This window comes from Mastomys coucha, unplaced genomic scaffold (assembly GCF_008632895.1).
Source record: "Mastomys coucha isolate ucsf_1 unplaced genomic scaffold, UCSF_Mcou_1 pScaffold22, whole genome shotgun sequence".
NCBI lineage: Eukaryota > Metazoa > Chordata > Mammalia > Rodentia > Muridae > Mastomys > Mastomys coucha.
Window position 1 is genome coordinate 95,826,774 of NW_022196905.1, and position 14,532 is coordinate 95,841,305.

General features: G+C 41.9%; 1 protein-coding gene across 7 annotated transcripts in view; it reads left to right on the forward strand.

Annotated features, from left to right (window-relative positions):
- Positions 1 to 14,532, forward strand: part of Ptpn13 (protein tyrosine phosphatase non-receptor type 13) — a 192,125-nt gene that overhangs the window by 3,262 nt on the left and 174,331 nt on the right. The window lies entirely within an intron of this gene.

Here is a 14,532-nt window from a genome sequence, read left to right on the forward strand (position 1 = left end):
TGTAGATCAGGCCAGCCTGGAATTGACTGCTTTCCAGCCTCTGTCTCCTGAGTGCTGGGATTAAAGGTGTTCATCACCATGCCCTGTTCTAGTTCTTTCTATTCTGGTGTCATGAGCAACGGCTCTCTTCTCCCACCCCCATTCCTGAACATAGCTTGTGAAGCAGTAGGCAAACAATCATTTAGTCGTTTACAAAATTCAACAAAAACAAAACAGAAACTCTTAAGCCATTTACAAAATCCAACAAAGCAAAATACTAACTCCTAAGCCATATCATATAAGCATATGGAGTAGATGTTGCCCTTAGACTTAATGTGTTTCATTTGCCTTCTGACAAACAGGAACTTTCTGAAGAGCAGCTGGTTAGTTGCTTGTTTAAATGCTTGACCAAAGAAACTTGCTTCTCTATTGTTTTGTTTTCACAATGGAAACAGTGTGAAGTATTTTCAAGCAGCAGGAACAGAGCAGTGTTGGGGAGTCCATAGTGCCTAATGTCTGGCTGAGGTATCCAAATGCCAGAGACCTGAAGTTTACATCTGTCAGATGTCAGTAATTTAAGTGTCTACCATCAGCTTAGTTTGAAGATGAAATTAAGTATGTGCAGACATGGTCAAGTGCAAGTTGACATAGTCTTGTTTGGCCTGTTTGCCTCCGTGTTGCCCTCTTACAGAATGAAGTAGCGTTCTTAACTTTAGAAGCTTTTGACTGTCTCCTCCCGTCATCTCTGAATGTCTAAAGTGGTAGTTCTCAACCTTCCTAATGCCGAGACCCTTTAAGACAGTTATGGGGACTCTAAACTGTAAAATTATTTCATTACTTCATAACGAATTTTGCTACTGTTCTGAATTATAATGAAAATATAAGCAGGATATCATATATGTGACCCCCTGCAAAGGGCTGAGACCCGCAGGTTGAGAATTTCTGATCTAGACTGCAAGTCGTTTAGCATCAGAGTTTTGTTTGTTTTATTTTTCCTTACACCTGGGTTGTCAGAAGGCCAGCAGTGTCCGTCTCATGAGCACCTTTGTTTCATTTCTAAGGGTCTTTCTAGCTTAGTTGTCCCTAGCTGTGCTGTACCTGAGATTTTAGTGCTTTTTGTGCTCAGACATTAGCCCATGTTAAATAAAACAGTCCTTAGGATAAGGTCCAGGCAGCCATTACACCACACCAATACCTTGGGAGCCAGTGCTCTGGCCGCCTCTACATCGTGTAGAAAATCTGATTCTCGTAAAGGCAGCAGGATTTTAGTGTCATGGTCTCCTCTGTCTCTATGTAGGCTTGTTCATGAGAGCACCTGCACGTGCATGTATCACCTCTGACCTCTGAGTCGCTTTCCCTCACATTTATCATTTAAGCTATATGCAGTCCTCTTTAAGCCTTCTCCAGCATTGGGAGTAAGCCTGGAGGCCGGCTTGGGTCAGGAAGCATGCTACTACTGTTGACTCCATTCCCAGCCTTGAGATACTGTTTCTGTTTTTTTGTTTTTTTTTTTTAACATTCCTTTTATCTGTGTGTATGAGTATTTTGCCTGCATGTATGTATGTATGTATACCATGTTTGGGTCTGGTCCATGGAGTCCAGATAGAGACCCTGGATTACCATGAAACTGGGATTCCAGACACTTGTAAACTTCCACGTTAGTGGTGAGAACTGAACCTGGCTCCTCTTCAAGAGCAAGAAGTGCTGTAACCTCTGAGCCACCTCTCTAGCCCTGCAAGATTGTTCCTTTTAAAAAGGATAAATGCCATGTCCTTTTTGGGGGGCCAGGAATTGTCATTTTATTAACACATCCTGTTCATTGACAATTCCACTTATGTATATAATGCGTTGCATTATCCATTCCCTCATCCCTGATCTCCCTCCCGCACCTGCCAGTCCCCTTTTCCTTACAAACTTCTTTCCACATTTGTGACTTTTTGTTTTGTATCTCCCAGAGTTTAAGCAGGGATGTCCATGTGACCATAGGTTTTTAGCTATCCACTGGAGCCCAGTGTGCTCGCAGTGGCTGTGCTGCTGCTGGGCCTTCCCGGCTCTCCACATGTTTCAACTTGACTACATCTGGAACTAACTAAAACCCAAACTGCTAGGCACACCTTTAAGGGATTTCCCCCTTAATTAAATCATTTGAAGTGGGAAGACCCCCTTTAATCCAGATCCTTGAGGTGAGAAGGTACACCTTTCATCCGGGTCACATGTTCTGCTGACAGTCTATATCAAGGATGTGGCAAAAGGAAGTTTTTCCTTTTTGCCTGCTTGCTGTTGTACTCGCTGGGAAGTCCAGTCCTTCACTAGCATTAGAACCTACTTTAGACTGGTGTCTCCTGAAGACTAGCTGAGACATCAGCCTCATAGACTGAGGAGCTTCTGGACTCTGAGAATTTCTGTTGGTAGACACCATTGTTGGATTAGCTGGAGCACAGCCTGTAAGCCACTGTAATAAATCCTTCATGCGTGTGTGTGTGTGTGTGTGTGTGTGTGTGTGTGTGTGTCTTTCCCATCTGTAAGTTCTGTTCCTGTAGAGAACCATGCCTAATTGTTTCCCAGTAAGCAATAGGGCTGTGGCACCCCTTCCTCACCCACCACAGACTGTTGGGGATGCAGTTTGTATAAGCCTGATAGTCATGCTTAGAACACAGCATTGTGTAGTACCTCTCCTTATCTTCTAGACTTCACATTCTTTGTCCCCTATTATGCAATGTTCATTGAGCCCTGTCACTGTTTAGACTGAGTCAAGTGGCCGTTATTATGAGCATCTATTTATATGCAGTCATAGGTGTCTGCATTTCTTTCTTTTCCTTGCAAAAAGAAAGGACATCTGAATGAGAATGTCCTTATGTGCTCAGATGTTTGAATATGTGCTTTCTGTTTGGTGGTGCTGTTTGGGTAAGTATAGGAGGTGTGACCTTGCTGGGGGAAGCATGTCCCTGTGTGTGTGTGTGGGGGCAGCCTTTGAGGTTTCAAAGCCTTGTGCCACTCCCAGGGCTTTTCCTTCTGCTTCCTGCTTATGATTCAAGATGTGATCCCTCAGCTTGCTTACTGCTTACTGCCGAGATGGAGTCCTCCCTCTCTTTCTGCAATTGTAAGCCAAAATAAACTCTTTGTTAAGTTGCTGCAGCCTCCACAGCTTTGTGTCACAGCAGTAGAAAAATCACTGATAAAGGAACTTTCTCTGATTAAAGCTAAATAGCCTTTGTTTGTAGGTATAAACATTAATATTTCGAATGTGATTTGAAGGTATTAATTCATCCACGCAGCAGCACAAGGTTCCCACTCAGGGTTTAAGGCCTCTATCATCATTGGTTTTGTATTGGGTATATAGTACTAGGGTATGGATTCCCTCTTGTGGAACAGGCCTCAAGTGCAGTCATTAAGCAGTCACCTACCCTGTAACAGCTGTATCACTATTGCTTCAATGGATGTGTCTTGCCTGGTACCTACCAGGCCGGTATTGTACTGCCTAGGGTTCCTACTGGATATGACCACTCATGCTCTTCCTCCCCAGCAGCCTGGGCAACACCATGCAGCTCTATGAAAACCAGCTGCAGGGAGAAAGCTCAGTTCTAGCTTGATTTCTCTGTATCTTATATTCAAGGTGTGTGCTCGTCTCATCCATAGGTTCTTATGAACAAGTTTTGGTGAGTAACTTTCCTAGTGAGCTCTTTCTTGCTGTGGTATAACACATGTTGGAGGAAAGGGTTTATTTGACTTATACTTTCATAGTTCATCATTGAGGGAAGTTGAGGCAGGACTTAAGCAGAGGCCACAAAGGAAAGCTGCTTATTTGCTTGTTCAGCAGCTTTTAAATACAACCCAGGGCCACCTGCCCAGAACTGTACCATCCACAGTGGGCCCTCCTACAGAATTATTAATGAAGAAATGCCCCAAGACATTCCCACAAGTCAGATCCTCGATGGAGATACACTCTTCCCAGGTGACTCCAACTTGAGTTAAGTTGACAAAAATTACCCAGCACAGTAACCAGGAGGAATGGCAAGAATCTGTATGGCTTCTGGGAACCTTTGGGACCTTCTGAGGTATCCTGCATTTGGCACTGGGTAGTTTTAGTGACTTATTACCTAGAACTAGCATTGGCTATTCTTTCTGTCGCCTTCAAACTGTCTATGTTTTTAAATTGGGTTTCCAGACAGCAGGTTACTGAATGGTTTTCCATGCTCCTTTGTTTTGATGAACCCTCCCAATACTTCAGTTTCACTGCTTGACTCTTGCCCCAGCATTTTCTCTGTCCCCTCATCTCACTTACTCTTACGGTGACTCTCCCTGAAGGTGACTCTCCACAGCACACAGGTTGGATCCCAGCTTTATCTCTTCCCACTGTACCTAGTTCTAACATGGTGTTCTGAGTGCTCTAAATCCAACTGAATAGCTTAATTCCTCTCAGATGCTAAGCTTCACATGTGGAAATGCAATGTCCTAAACACCAAAAATAGAAACAGTCGTCATTCTGCCTCCAGCATTGGGGACAGGGAACAGTTTAGACATTTTCCTGTTGAGGGAATCTCTCTTCTCTCTCTCTCTTTTCTAATTATGCCCAGGAAGGCTCTTAGTTATCAAATGACATGATCAGATTTTCAAAAGGAAACTCTTATTTGATATTAACATGAGCACACAAATTCATAGATTTTTTAAAAAAGATTTATTTATTTATTTTATGTATATAAGTACACTGTAGCTGTCTTCAGACACACCAGAAGAGGGCATCAGATCTCCAACTCCAACTCTATAAACAACACAGTTTCCAATATTTGGGAAACAATCCTGCTTTTCTGGGATCTAATAGGCCTGGGCAATCTTAATTCTCTGGCTTTATAATCATAGGACACATAGATTGTCTTAAAAGAATCTGAGCTGTTTTATTTCACCACTGCTGTTTTCATGGTAGTCAATCTACTGTCTCAACCTTGAGTATTCTGGGATCTATACTATAACTGAGGCCACATCAGTGGTCACTTCTTCCCACTGTTCAGAGACTCCAACGTAGTTTTAACCTTCCATGGCTTTTTGAGCCCTTAATGAGGTACCACTTGGAAATGCATTAACCAGACTGGCTACCACCTTGAGATACTATCTTGTCCTAAATTGATGACACTTTTCATGAAGTAATCATGAAAAGCCACCATGTGGTTTCTGGGATTTGAACTCGGGATCTCAGGAAGAGCAGTCAGTGCTCCTAACCACTGAGCCATCTCTTCAGCACACAAATTCATTCATAGATTTAAGAGTGACTTTGTGCCCCATCCCCAAAGCCTTCCCTTTAGAGAAAAAAGATTCCCAAAGGATTTTAGGAAGTTGGAAGTTGACACCAAACCTTTGAGTTTAATGGTGACTGCCACTTGTCCCCTGCCAATGCCACTTGTTCCCTGCTGAAGCCACTTGTCCCCTACCGATGCCTAGCTTGAAAGAAGCAGTTTCATTCACCCTCCTGCACATATACGTGGAACACCTGGAAGGGTGGCCTTTGTCAAGGTTTCATTGGTTTAATGTGATCTTAGTATAAATGAAAATAAACTAAAACTCTGCTGTCTTGGTAGGCCATTCTTTTTTCATATACTCTTTACTGCTCCACAGGTGGTAGTGTTGTATACAGAATATTAGAGTGCAGGGATAACTGTAGTTTTGTTTACAGTGTAGCCCATAATGGCTACAAGTTCAGTATATATTCCTGACTGACCTTCAACTCTTGATCCACCTGCTTCAGTGATGGGGCTACAGAGTTTCTGCATCACCCAACATACTATGTTCATTGAATAAAAAAGAATCATTCTTATTAAACTAGGTTAGAACAGGCACTTGAAGTTTCATTTTACATTGCATTTTGTTGAAAAAATGATATGGGTATTATTTAAAATAAGAGAACTTTGTAAAGAAAGGTAGTTTCCCTTGTTTCTGTGCTGTTTCTCCTCTACGGAAGTATAACTCGGGGATACTTCAGCTACCCACTGAAGTAAATAGTGTCTAAGACATCTACCTGAACAATCCAGTGTAACCCAGCTTTTAAAGGAAAAGAATAATTAGTAACTTGCAAGAAGCATTTCAGCTTGGGGTGACCCATGATCCTTTCCTTTCACATTCCTGACGTGTGAGCTGATTGTAATCATGGACTCATTTGAACACAGTGTTGATTAAACTCAGTTCTCACACAGGCTGTTTTATTTTTATGCTGCTTTTTATGTCTAGCTCAATAAATGAGCTTACGGCAAGGATTCATGTGTAATATATCTGTTTTCTCAGACTATAAAAGTGTATCAAAGCCTTAAAGATGCCCCCTTTTCTGTAATTCATCTAGTAAGTTGGAATAATAAAGCAATTCGGTAACTATAGAGGAAACCTCAGTCCAGGGATTCAGATCTAAATGAAACAAAACACACTGAGACCTGGAGTGTTCGGCCTAGCTAAGTGGGTGTCCTGTGTAAAAGTGAGTGACAGGTATTACCATATAGTCCCCAGTAATGCCAGTTCTAACTCAGGCTGGTGTGTTCTCCTGTGTTTATGTTTATAGCACAGAATCCCCTGAGTCACAGTAAACAAATGTCCACCCAGGGGTACAAGAACTTTTTCTTTTTTCTCCTCCTCCTCCTCCTCCTCCTCCTCCTCCTCCTCCTCCTCCTCCTCCTCCTCCTCCTCCTCCTCCTCCTCCTCCTCCTCCTCCTCGTCCTCCTCCTCCTCCTCCTCCTTCTTCTTCTTCTTCTTCGAGACTGTGTCTCTATAGGCCTGGTTGTCCTGGAACAGAATATGTAGAAGACCAAGTTGGCCTTGAACTCACTGAGATCATCCTACCTCTGCCTTTAGAGTGCTTAAATTAAAGGCGTGTGTTCTACAACGCCTAGCTACTTAAACTTTTAAACAAAGTATTTTAATGTTGTTACATAATATTTCACATTTAGTATACAACTATAAAGTAAATGCAGCAATTTTAAAGATTTATCTATTTTATTTATATGAGTACACCATAGCTGTCTTCAGACACAACAGAAGAGGGGATCAGATGGTTGTACGCCACCATGTGGTTGCTGGGAATTGAATTCAGGACCTCTGGAAGAGCAATCAGTGCTCTTAACCACTGAGCCATCTCTCCAGCCCAGTGAAGCAATTTTAAATAACATTTCCTTGGGCACACCAAACCTTCTACTTCAAAGGAATTCTAAGATCTAAGTAAGACACAGTTCCGATGTAATTCATAAAGACTACATTGGAGTAGGGGCATCCTCCTTCTGCCCAAGTGGGTGCTGGACAGCATCACTGTGGATGAGTAGCTCAAGGTTCTGTAGAGCAGGCGCTGTGCTGTGTAAGGTGGGCCTGGGCTAAGTATGCAGTATTCTCACAGACAAGAGCTCTCTTACCGCTCCAGTTGCTTACTGTGCTTGCTCTTCTCAAGATCCTTCTTAGTGAACTATCTTGTGCTATTTCATATGGCAGTGAGAAACTGCAGTGGGTAGCTAATGCAAGAAGCCTAATGTAATAATGGGCTATGGAAGGCTGAGATTTTTCTTTATTAATCACAGAATCTGGGCATAATCCTTTGGAACTGGTTTGGCAGCTTCTGAAGATGTCATCAACTCTCTAGACATCTGCTTTCCTTCACTATTTCTGTACTGCAAAGGTTTCATCTTCAAAATGGCTTTATGGTTGCAAAATGGCCGCCAGCATGCTATTGGAAATGTTAACCTTGAAGGCAGATATTGTTTGGATGAAGTGGGAAATCTTATATAATATGCCTTTCCTCATCCAATGACTTCTTTTTCTTTTGGCAATCTCAACTTGTTATGGAAACTAAAAGTTGTAGTTTTTATTGTTAAAGATTTGGTTGGCTGGGCAGTGGTGGCACACGCCTTTAATCCCAGCACTTGGGAGGTAGAGACAGGCGGATTTCTGAGTTCAAGGCCAGCCTGGTCTACAGAGTGAGTTCCAGGACAGCCAGGGCTACACAGAGAAACCCTGTCTCGAAAAACCAAACCAAACCAAAACAACAACAACAAAAAAACCATTTGGTTATCCTAAAACAAATTATAGTAGATATTGGGAATATAATTACTGTACTCTCTGGACTCAGCATCCTGTTGTGTCTGTGTTTTGTTTTTGAGAGAGATTATCTTGTAGCCCAGGCTTGCCTTGAATTCTTTGATCTTTGTTATCTCACCTGTATTAGTCAGGGTTCTCTAGAGTCACAGAACTTATGGTAGTCTCTATATAGTAAGGGAATTTGTTGATGACTTACAGTCTGTAGTCCAGCTCCCAACAATGGTCAGCAGCAGCTGTGAATGGAAGTCCAAGGATCCAGCAGTTGCTCAGTCCCACAAGGCAAGCAGGCGGAGAAGAGTGAATCTTCCTTCTTTCAATGTCCTTGTGTAGGTCTCCAGCAGAAGTTGTGGCCCAGATTAAAGGTATATGCCACCACACCTTTTATCCCAGATAACCTTAAACTCAGAGATCTTCCTGTCTTAACCTTCTGGGATTCATAGCCACTATGCCTCAAGATCTCCATGCCAAGATCCAGGTCAGAAACTTGTATCTGTCAGCCTCCAGATTAGGACCACAGATGAGCCTTCCAATTCTGGATTGTAGTTCATTCCAGATAGAATCAAGTTGACAACCAGGAATAGCCACTACATCACCAGAGCTAGGATTAAATTTGTGGGACCACACAGGACTTACGGTGGAGGGGAATTGGGAAGGGCGGGGGACCTTGAACACTGTACATGTTCCTTGGGGAGTCTGGCTTGTGGCTGTAAGGACATTTGGTTCCTTTGTCTTTTGCATTGTTTGGTATCTTATTCTTGGAAATGTACCATTCATGCCGTATAGCTGATCAGTCAGCACTTGTCCTACTATTGACCCACTACGATGAGTTTATACTAACATTTTAAGGTCAGTGTCTATTTGTAGCCATTCATAAGTGTTTAGTTCTTGTGGGAATGGAATCTGGAGTGTCCTGCTTTGCTTATTCACAGTCAGAGGGAAGTTAGAAAGCACAGCAGAGCAGACAGAGTTTATATTTTTTAATTTAGGTAGTCCTCAGTTTGAGTTTTAGCTTTTAGTGGAGTGATTTTGGTTAATTGTTCCTGAATTTTTTTTGTAAAATGGAAAACATAGTATCTACTTGATAAAGTTCTGTAAGCTTTATTTTCAAATGACAAATTTTACCAGTTGAATTTATGTGACGACGTGTTTGCTTTCATTTCATTCTTCTTTGTGCCTGAGGAAATCGCAGCCTAAGGAACTGGCTGTAGAGCTGAGCTGCAGCCTGGGTTATCTCTCCATCACTCAGGCTTTAGATCTGGTTTACCGTCTTCTGAGGAGGCCTGCCTGTGCTTTTGCTAGCAGATTGTTTTTTCCTTTGAGTTTTCTTTACTGTGTACCTGTTGTACCTAAGCTACTTTAGGATTAAAAAAGGATGTGTGAACCTTTGAAAATGGGACACAAGGTCTTGAGGCATGAGAAAAACCACCCACAGTATCTTTTGCCTGTAGCTAAGACAGCTACAGCTGTAAACGGTTCTGTAAATCATATTGTTTCTTATGTAATCAGTTTACAAGACTGAAGACTTTTATTGGCCACTTTGTGTTTAAGACTATTTTGAGAAATACTGGAAAAAGAAAGAGAGGGTGGATAAAGAAAGAGGGGGGAAGGAGGGAGGGAGGAAGGAGAATGAGAGAGAAGAAAAAGATGGCTTCTACCCCAAAACTCAAAAGTTAAGTTTTTTGTTTGTTTGTTTGTTTTTGTTTTTGCAAACAAAAGATAGGAAACCATTCTTTATTGTGCATTAGTAAGCACAATAAAAGTTTTCACAAATAAAGCGTGGGCTGATGAGGACTCACGTGGGAAGGGGAGCCTGTGGAGCTGGCCCTTGAAAACACCTCTGTCAGGACGGAAGTGCTGGGGCGGCGGAGCTTGAGAAAGTAGAGAAAGGGAGAGGACTGAAAAGGCCAGACCCTGCTCAAAGACCCGGGAAGCCTGATACCGGTGCCCTGCGGAGTCCGGTGGGACTGTGATTCCCCAGCGCCGGCTGCCCTTGAGGTCAGAGAGCAGAGACAAAGGACCGCGGCGGCTGGAGAGTCTTATCCGCGCGCCTCAGCGGAAGAGGGAGGGAGCTGTGAAAGAGGAGTGTGTAGAGTGCCGGAGGGGAGTGAATGATCCGGGAGGGTGCAGAAGATAAGAACCCTGTTCCTTCTTATCAAGGAAGTGCTAGAAGAGCAGATTCTGAGAGATTGTAAGCAGCAGTAAGAGTAAGAAAGGCTCCTGACTTGTTCCCAGCCCCCTTCGCCCCCCCCAGACCCTGTCTGGAAGGAAAGGAGTGAGACCAGGACAGCTTTCCCCTGTGAAATGAAGGGAAGCCTGCGTAGGTGTTTGGAGCAATGTGGAAAGTGCTTTATCCAGCGCTTTGTAAATTTACACAGTAAGCCAGTTATTGACTGAATTAAATTTATTTACCCTGTTTTTCTGTCTGCCAGTTGTCAGAACAAACTGACAGAGGATCTTGACTCGATAAAAATGTGTGAGGTATTTGCTTTGTTGAAAATACTTTGTGATAAATTGTGGCTTAATTCACTTAATCTAGGCACAGAGTTTGTGTTTCAAATGAGCCAGAGGAGCTGTAAATTCAGAAACAGTTTAAATGAAGCCAAATCCTTTTCAGTTATCCAGCGCTCTGCTATGGTAGCTGGGCCCAGTTTGCCATTAGAGCAGTTGTACTGTCAGCCTGTGTGCTTATTTATTCACGATGATAATCACTAGTATTCAAACCTTAAAGACAATTGATAATGCTTTCTGAAAATTGTTTTGACTCCAAAAGCCCCCCCCCCCACCATCTTAGAGATTAACATTGTCCTTGGAGTGTGTTTTGAAGTGAAGTTTTGAAGTGAATCCTAATTTTCAATCTAAATTTAGCTAAATGTTTTATCTGGTACATCATCAAATGTGATCCAATAAACACTTGATTTTTACTTTTAAAAAGCTTTTTTAGTGTGTGTATATGAATGTGAGTATGTGTATGTTCATGTGTGTGACACAGCACTTGTGGAAGTCAGAGGAAAACTTTATGGAATTGATTCTTTGTATATGTTCTGGGGATTGAACCCAGGTTGTGAAGCTTAGCATCAGGCATCTTTACATTGAGTTCTTTCACTGAGTCCTCTCACAGGCCCTTCATCTACACTTTTCATTTTCAAAAACACATGAAATTCCTTCACTATCTATCCATACTTAATTGATTGTTTCTGGTGACCTTGTTGATTCACTTAATGTGGTAACTGCAGATATGAAATAAGAATCAGCTATATCATCCTAACTAGCCAAGTCATGAAGGGTCTACATATTTGACTCGATTATTAAGATGTATCAAACAAGGATCTACATACTTGCCTTGATTAGTAAAATGTCTCTAATAGTGTTTTAGTGCATTTCCTTTGCTCTGAGGTTTAAACAAAGCTATTGTTTAAGGTCTTGAAAATTACATTTATTTAGTGTATAGGGGGGTGTCCCCCACTTTCTGGGCCATTTGTGGAGGTCAATTGTGAAAGTTCCATTTTATGGGATCCAGAGATTGAATGCAGGGTACCTTTACCACCTGAGCTGCTTTTGAAATGAAAGGAATGTCCAAGAAAATGTTTCTAAGAAAAACTCCAGAGAGAATAAAGTTAGTCTACCACCTAAATTAATCAGCTCCTAGTTCACTTACTTGAATGTTACTTCATAACTATGAAAAAAATCACTTATTATTATTGGTAAGGGGGGCTTGTATGTCACTACCTGCGGGTAGAGGTCAGAGGATAATGCTTTGGAGTTCAATTTTTTTTTTCTTTTCTTTCTTTTTTTTTTTTGGTTTTTCGAGACAGGGTTTCTCTGTGTAGTCCTGGCTGTCCTGGAACTTACTCTGTAGACCAGGCTGTCCTGGAACTCAGAAATCCGCCTGCCTCTGCCTCCCAAGTGCTGGGATTAAAGGCGTGAGCCACCATGCCTTTAATTCTTTACTTTTTTACTTTAATTCTTTACTTTTATCTGGGTTTCAGGGATGACCTCAGGTTACTTGACCTGTGCAGCAGCCACATTTATACCTCAGAGGAAAATAAGCAAGAAAAACATTTACTGTGCTATATGCCACAAGGGATAAAACTTATCTAAATGATTTACTTGAGATTTTTTAAAAATTCGTTTTGCAGTGGTAGGAATAGACGCTTTATGCATATTGGGGAAGCATAAAAAATACAACACTCTTGAGTTCTTTCTCTTCTGTAAGCTGTCCCACTGAACAAAGTCACCAGCTGTAATTGTTATAAACACTAGACATTAAATAGTGTTACTGATCACATATATTATTACCATTAACTTTAGTATATTGAAAGCTCTTCTCGAGACGGAGGAAATCTATAAATATAATTTGGTAGGACTATAACACACACACACACACACACACACACACATCATAAATGGATGTCTATTGACTTTGAAACTACTGCTGTTGAAATGGACACAGAAAAGGTTACAATAAGATTATGATAAACTATGGGTAATTACTGTGAGCCAATCACATCTGTGAGATCTGAGCTAAGCATGTAATCCCAGTACATGGGCAGAGGCAGGAGGATTGCAGCAATTCTGAACCCAACCTGGGTTACATGGGGAGTTTGAGAATAGTCAAGTGTGTGTGTGTGTGTGTGTGTGTGTGTGTGTGTACATATGAATGACACAAGCTATTAGTTGTCTTTGCACCTGTCTTGTGAAGTGGCTGGCTGCTTGGCTTGGTTAGTTAAAGTCATCTTGGAAGAGAGTCACATTGCCCGTAAATCTCAGAAATACTTAATTAGCCCCCACAGGTCACACTGCTCATTGTCAGGGATTTGAATCCAGGTCTCTCTGATTCCACAGCCAGGTGTCTTTACCATAACTTCTCATGTAATTAGTGTCTTGAATGAGCAGTGTGACGGAATAGGGTCAGAAAGTGATCTCAGAATTTGCAGAGATGGACAGGGTCTGGGCACTCTAACTTAGCACCCACCTTTATAAAACACCCCACCACCCTTTCAACAGCTTGTTATCAGAGTCATCTGTTGTGTGCTTTTCAAGGTCTTGACCCACCAACATGTCAACTTGTGGCTGCAGTATTGAGTGCCTACACAATTAGGAAAGCAAGCAAGCTCATAAAGAAGTTGTGAAAATGGTAGCCATCCAGTCACTCCTTACAGTGCTTTACAACAGAAAATTAGGAATGGCATCGTGTGCTTACAGGAAAGGGGCCATGGAAGAGTCTTTAAATTCTTATGTGAATTCTTGTGATCAGTAAGAATTAATAATGAGGAACTTTGCTTACCTGAAAAGTTTCACACAAAGATTAGAAACTGGGGGAGACACCCCAAATGGTGATTGTGTAAGAGAATATTAGATTGTGAAGAGTGTGTTGAATTGAGAAATGGATTATGATACGTGACCCGAAGATTCCTTTTAATTGTGAAGTAGGTTAATTGATTCCCGTGTATTGTATGGTTCAGGAAAAGTCTTTTACTATGTAAACAAGAAGTATCTGAGGCTGGCTGACTGCATCACAAACAAGTTTAGGTGATAATATTATCATCGGCTTCTGAAATAGTCTGCTTAATGTAAACGTTTCATTCCTCAGAGCAATTTATGGCACATGGAAGCCGTATCCTTCTTACAGATATGGAAATTGAGGTATCACTATTAATTTATGCAAAGCAATACAGAAAATAATTGGGAAAGCCCATACTGTGGGTCTACACAGTCTGGTTCCAAGCTTGTACACATGAGTACTGCACACTGAGTATTTCAAGGGAAAACCATCTCTAACTGGGTTGGGGACTGGTAATAATGAGCTTAGTTAGACAAACCTACTAGCTTTGGCCAGCCGCGCACTGGCCACTTCATGCATCTAAAATGGTCCCTTGGTCTGTTTGGCAGCTGTTACTGACTGTACTACAAACAAGCGTCCTTTCCTTTTGAGTCCGCTCTTTTCGGTTCTTTCTTTGCTCTTCGTTGGGATGGAGGTGGAGTTTGCACATAGAGCTCTTACCCCTAATCTTTCTTAGCCGTTTCCTTCAGTCTGTTTCTACTTTTCATTTTTGTTCTTAGGAATCATGTAGCTAGTTCACATGATCATGTGGCTCTCTCATAAAGCAACCCGGTTGTGGTCCGCAGGAAGGCAGGAGCCGGGTAGACTTAGTAAGTGCAGCAGGTGTTTATTCTGCAGCATCTGACCTGTAGGCATCTCTAGAGTAGATGAAACTTGTGTACTGTACCTCCCTGAGTGACAGAATCTGTCACCTTCCTCCTTGACACCTAGGTCCCTCCCTGAGGTGACTTTCTGGATCCTTCCTTCCCCCTGGTTGTCCGAAGCTAGGTGGAATCATTGCTGGTGTCATCTGACTGTACATGTACGGCTGCTGGAAAGAGTTTCTGCATAGGAGGCCTTCCTTCCTTTTTGTTTTTTCATGGAATATCATACGTTTTTCTTTTTTTCCCCTCACATTACCTAATTAGTCAGTTTCTGACACTTTTGAACTATTA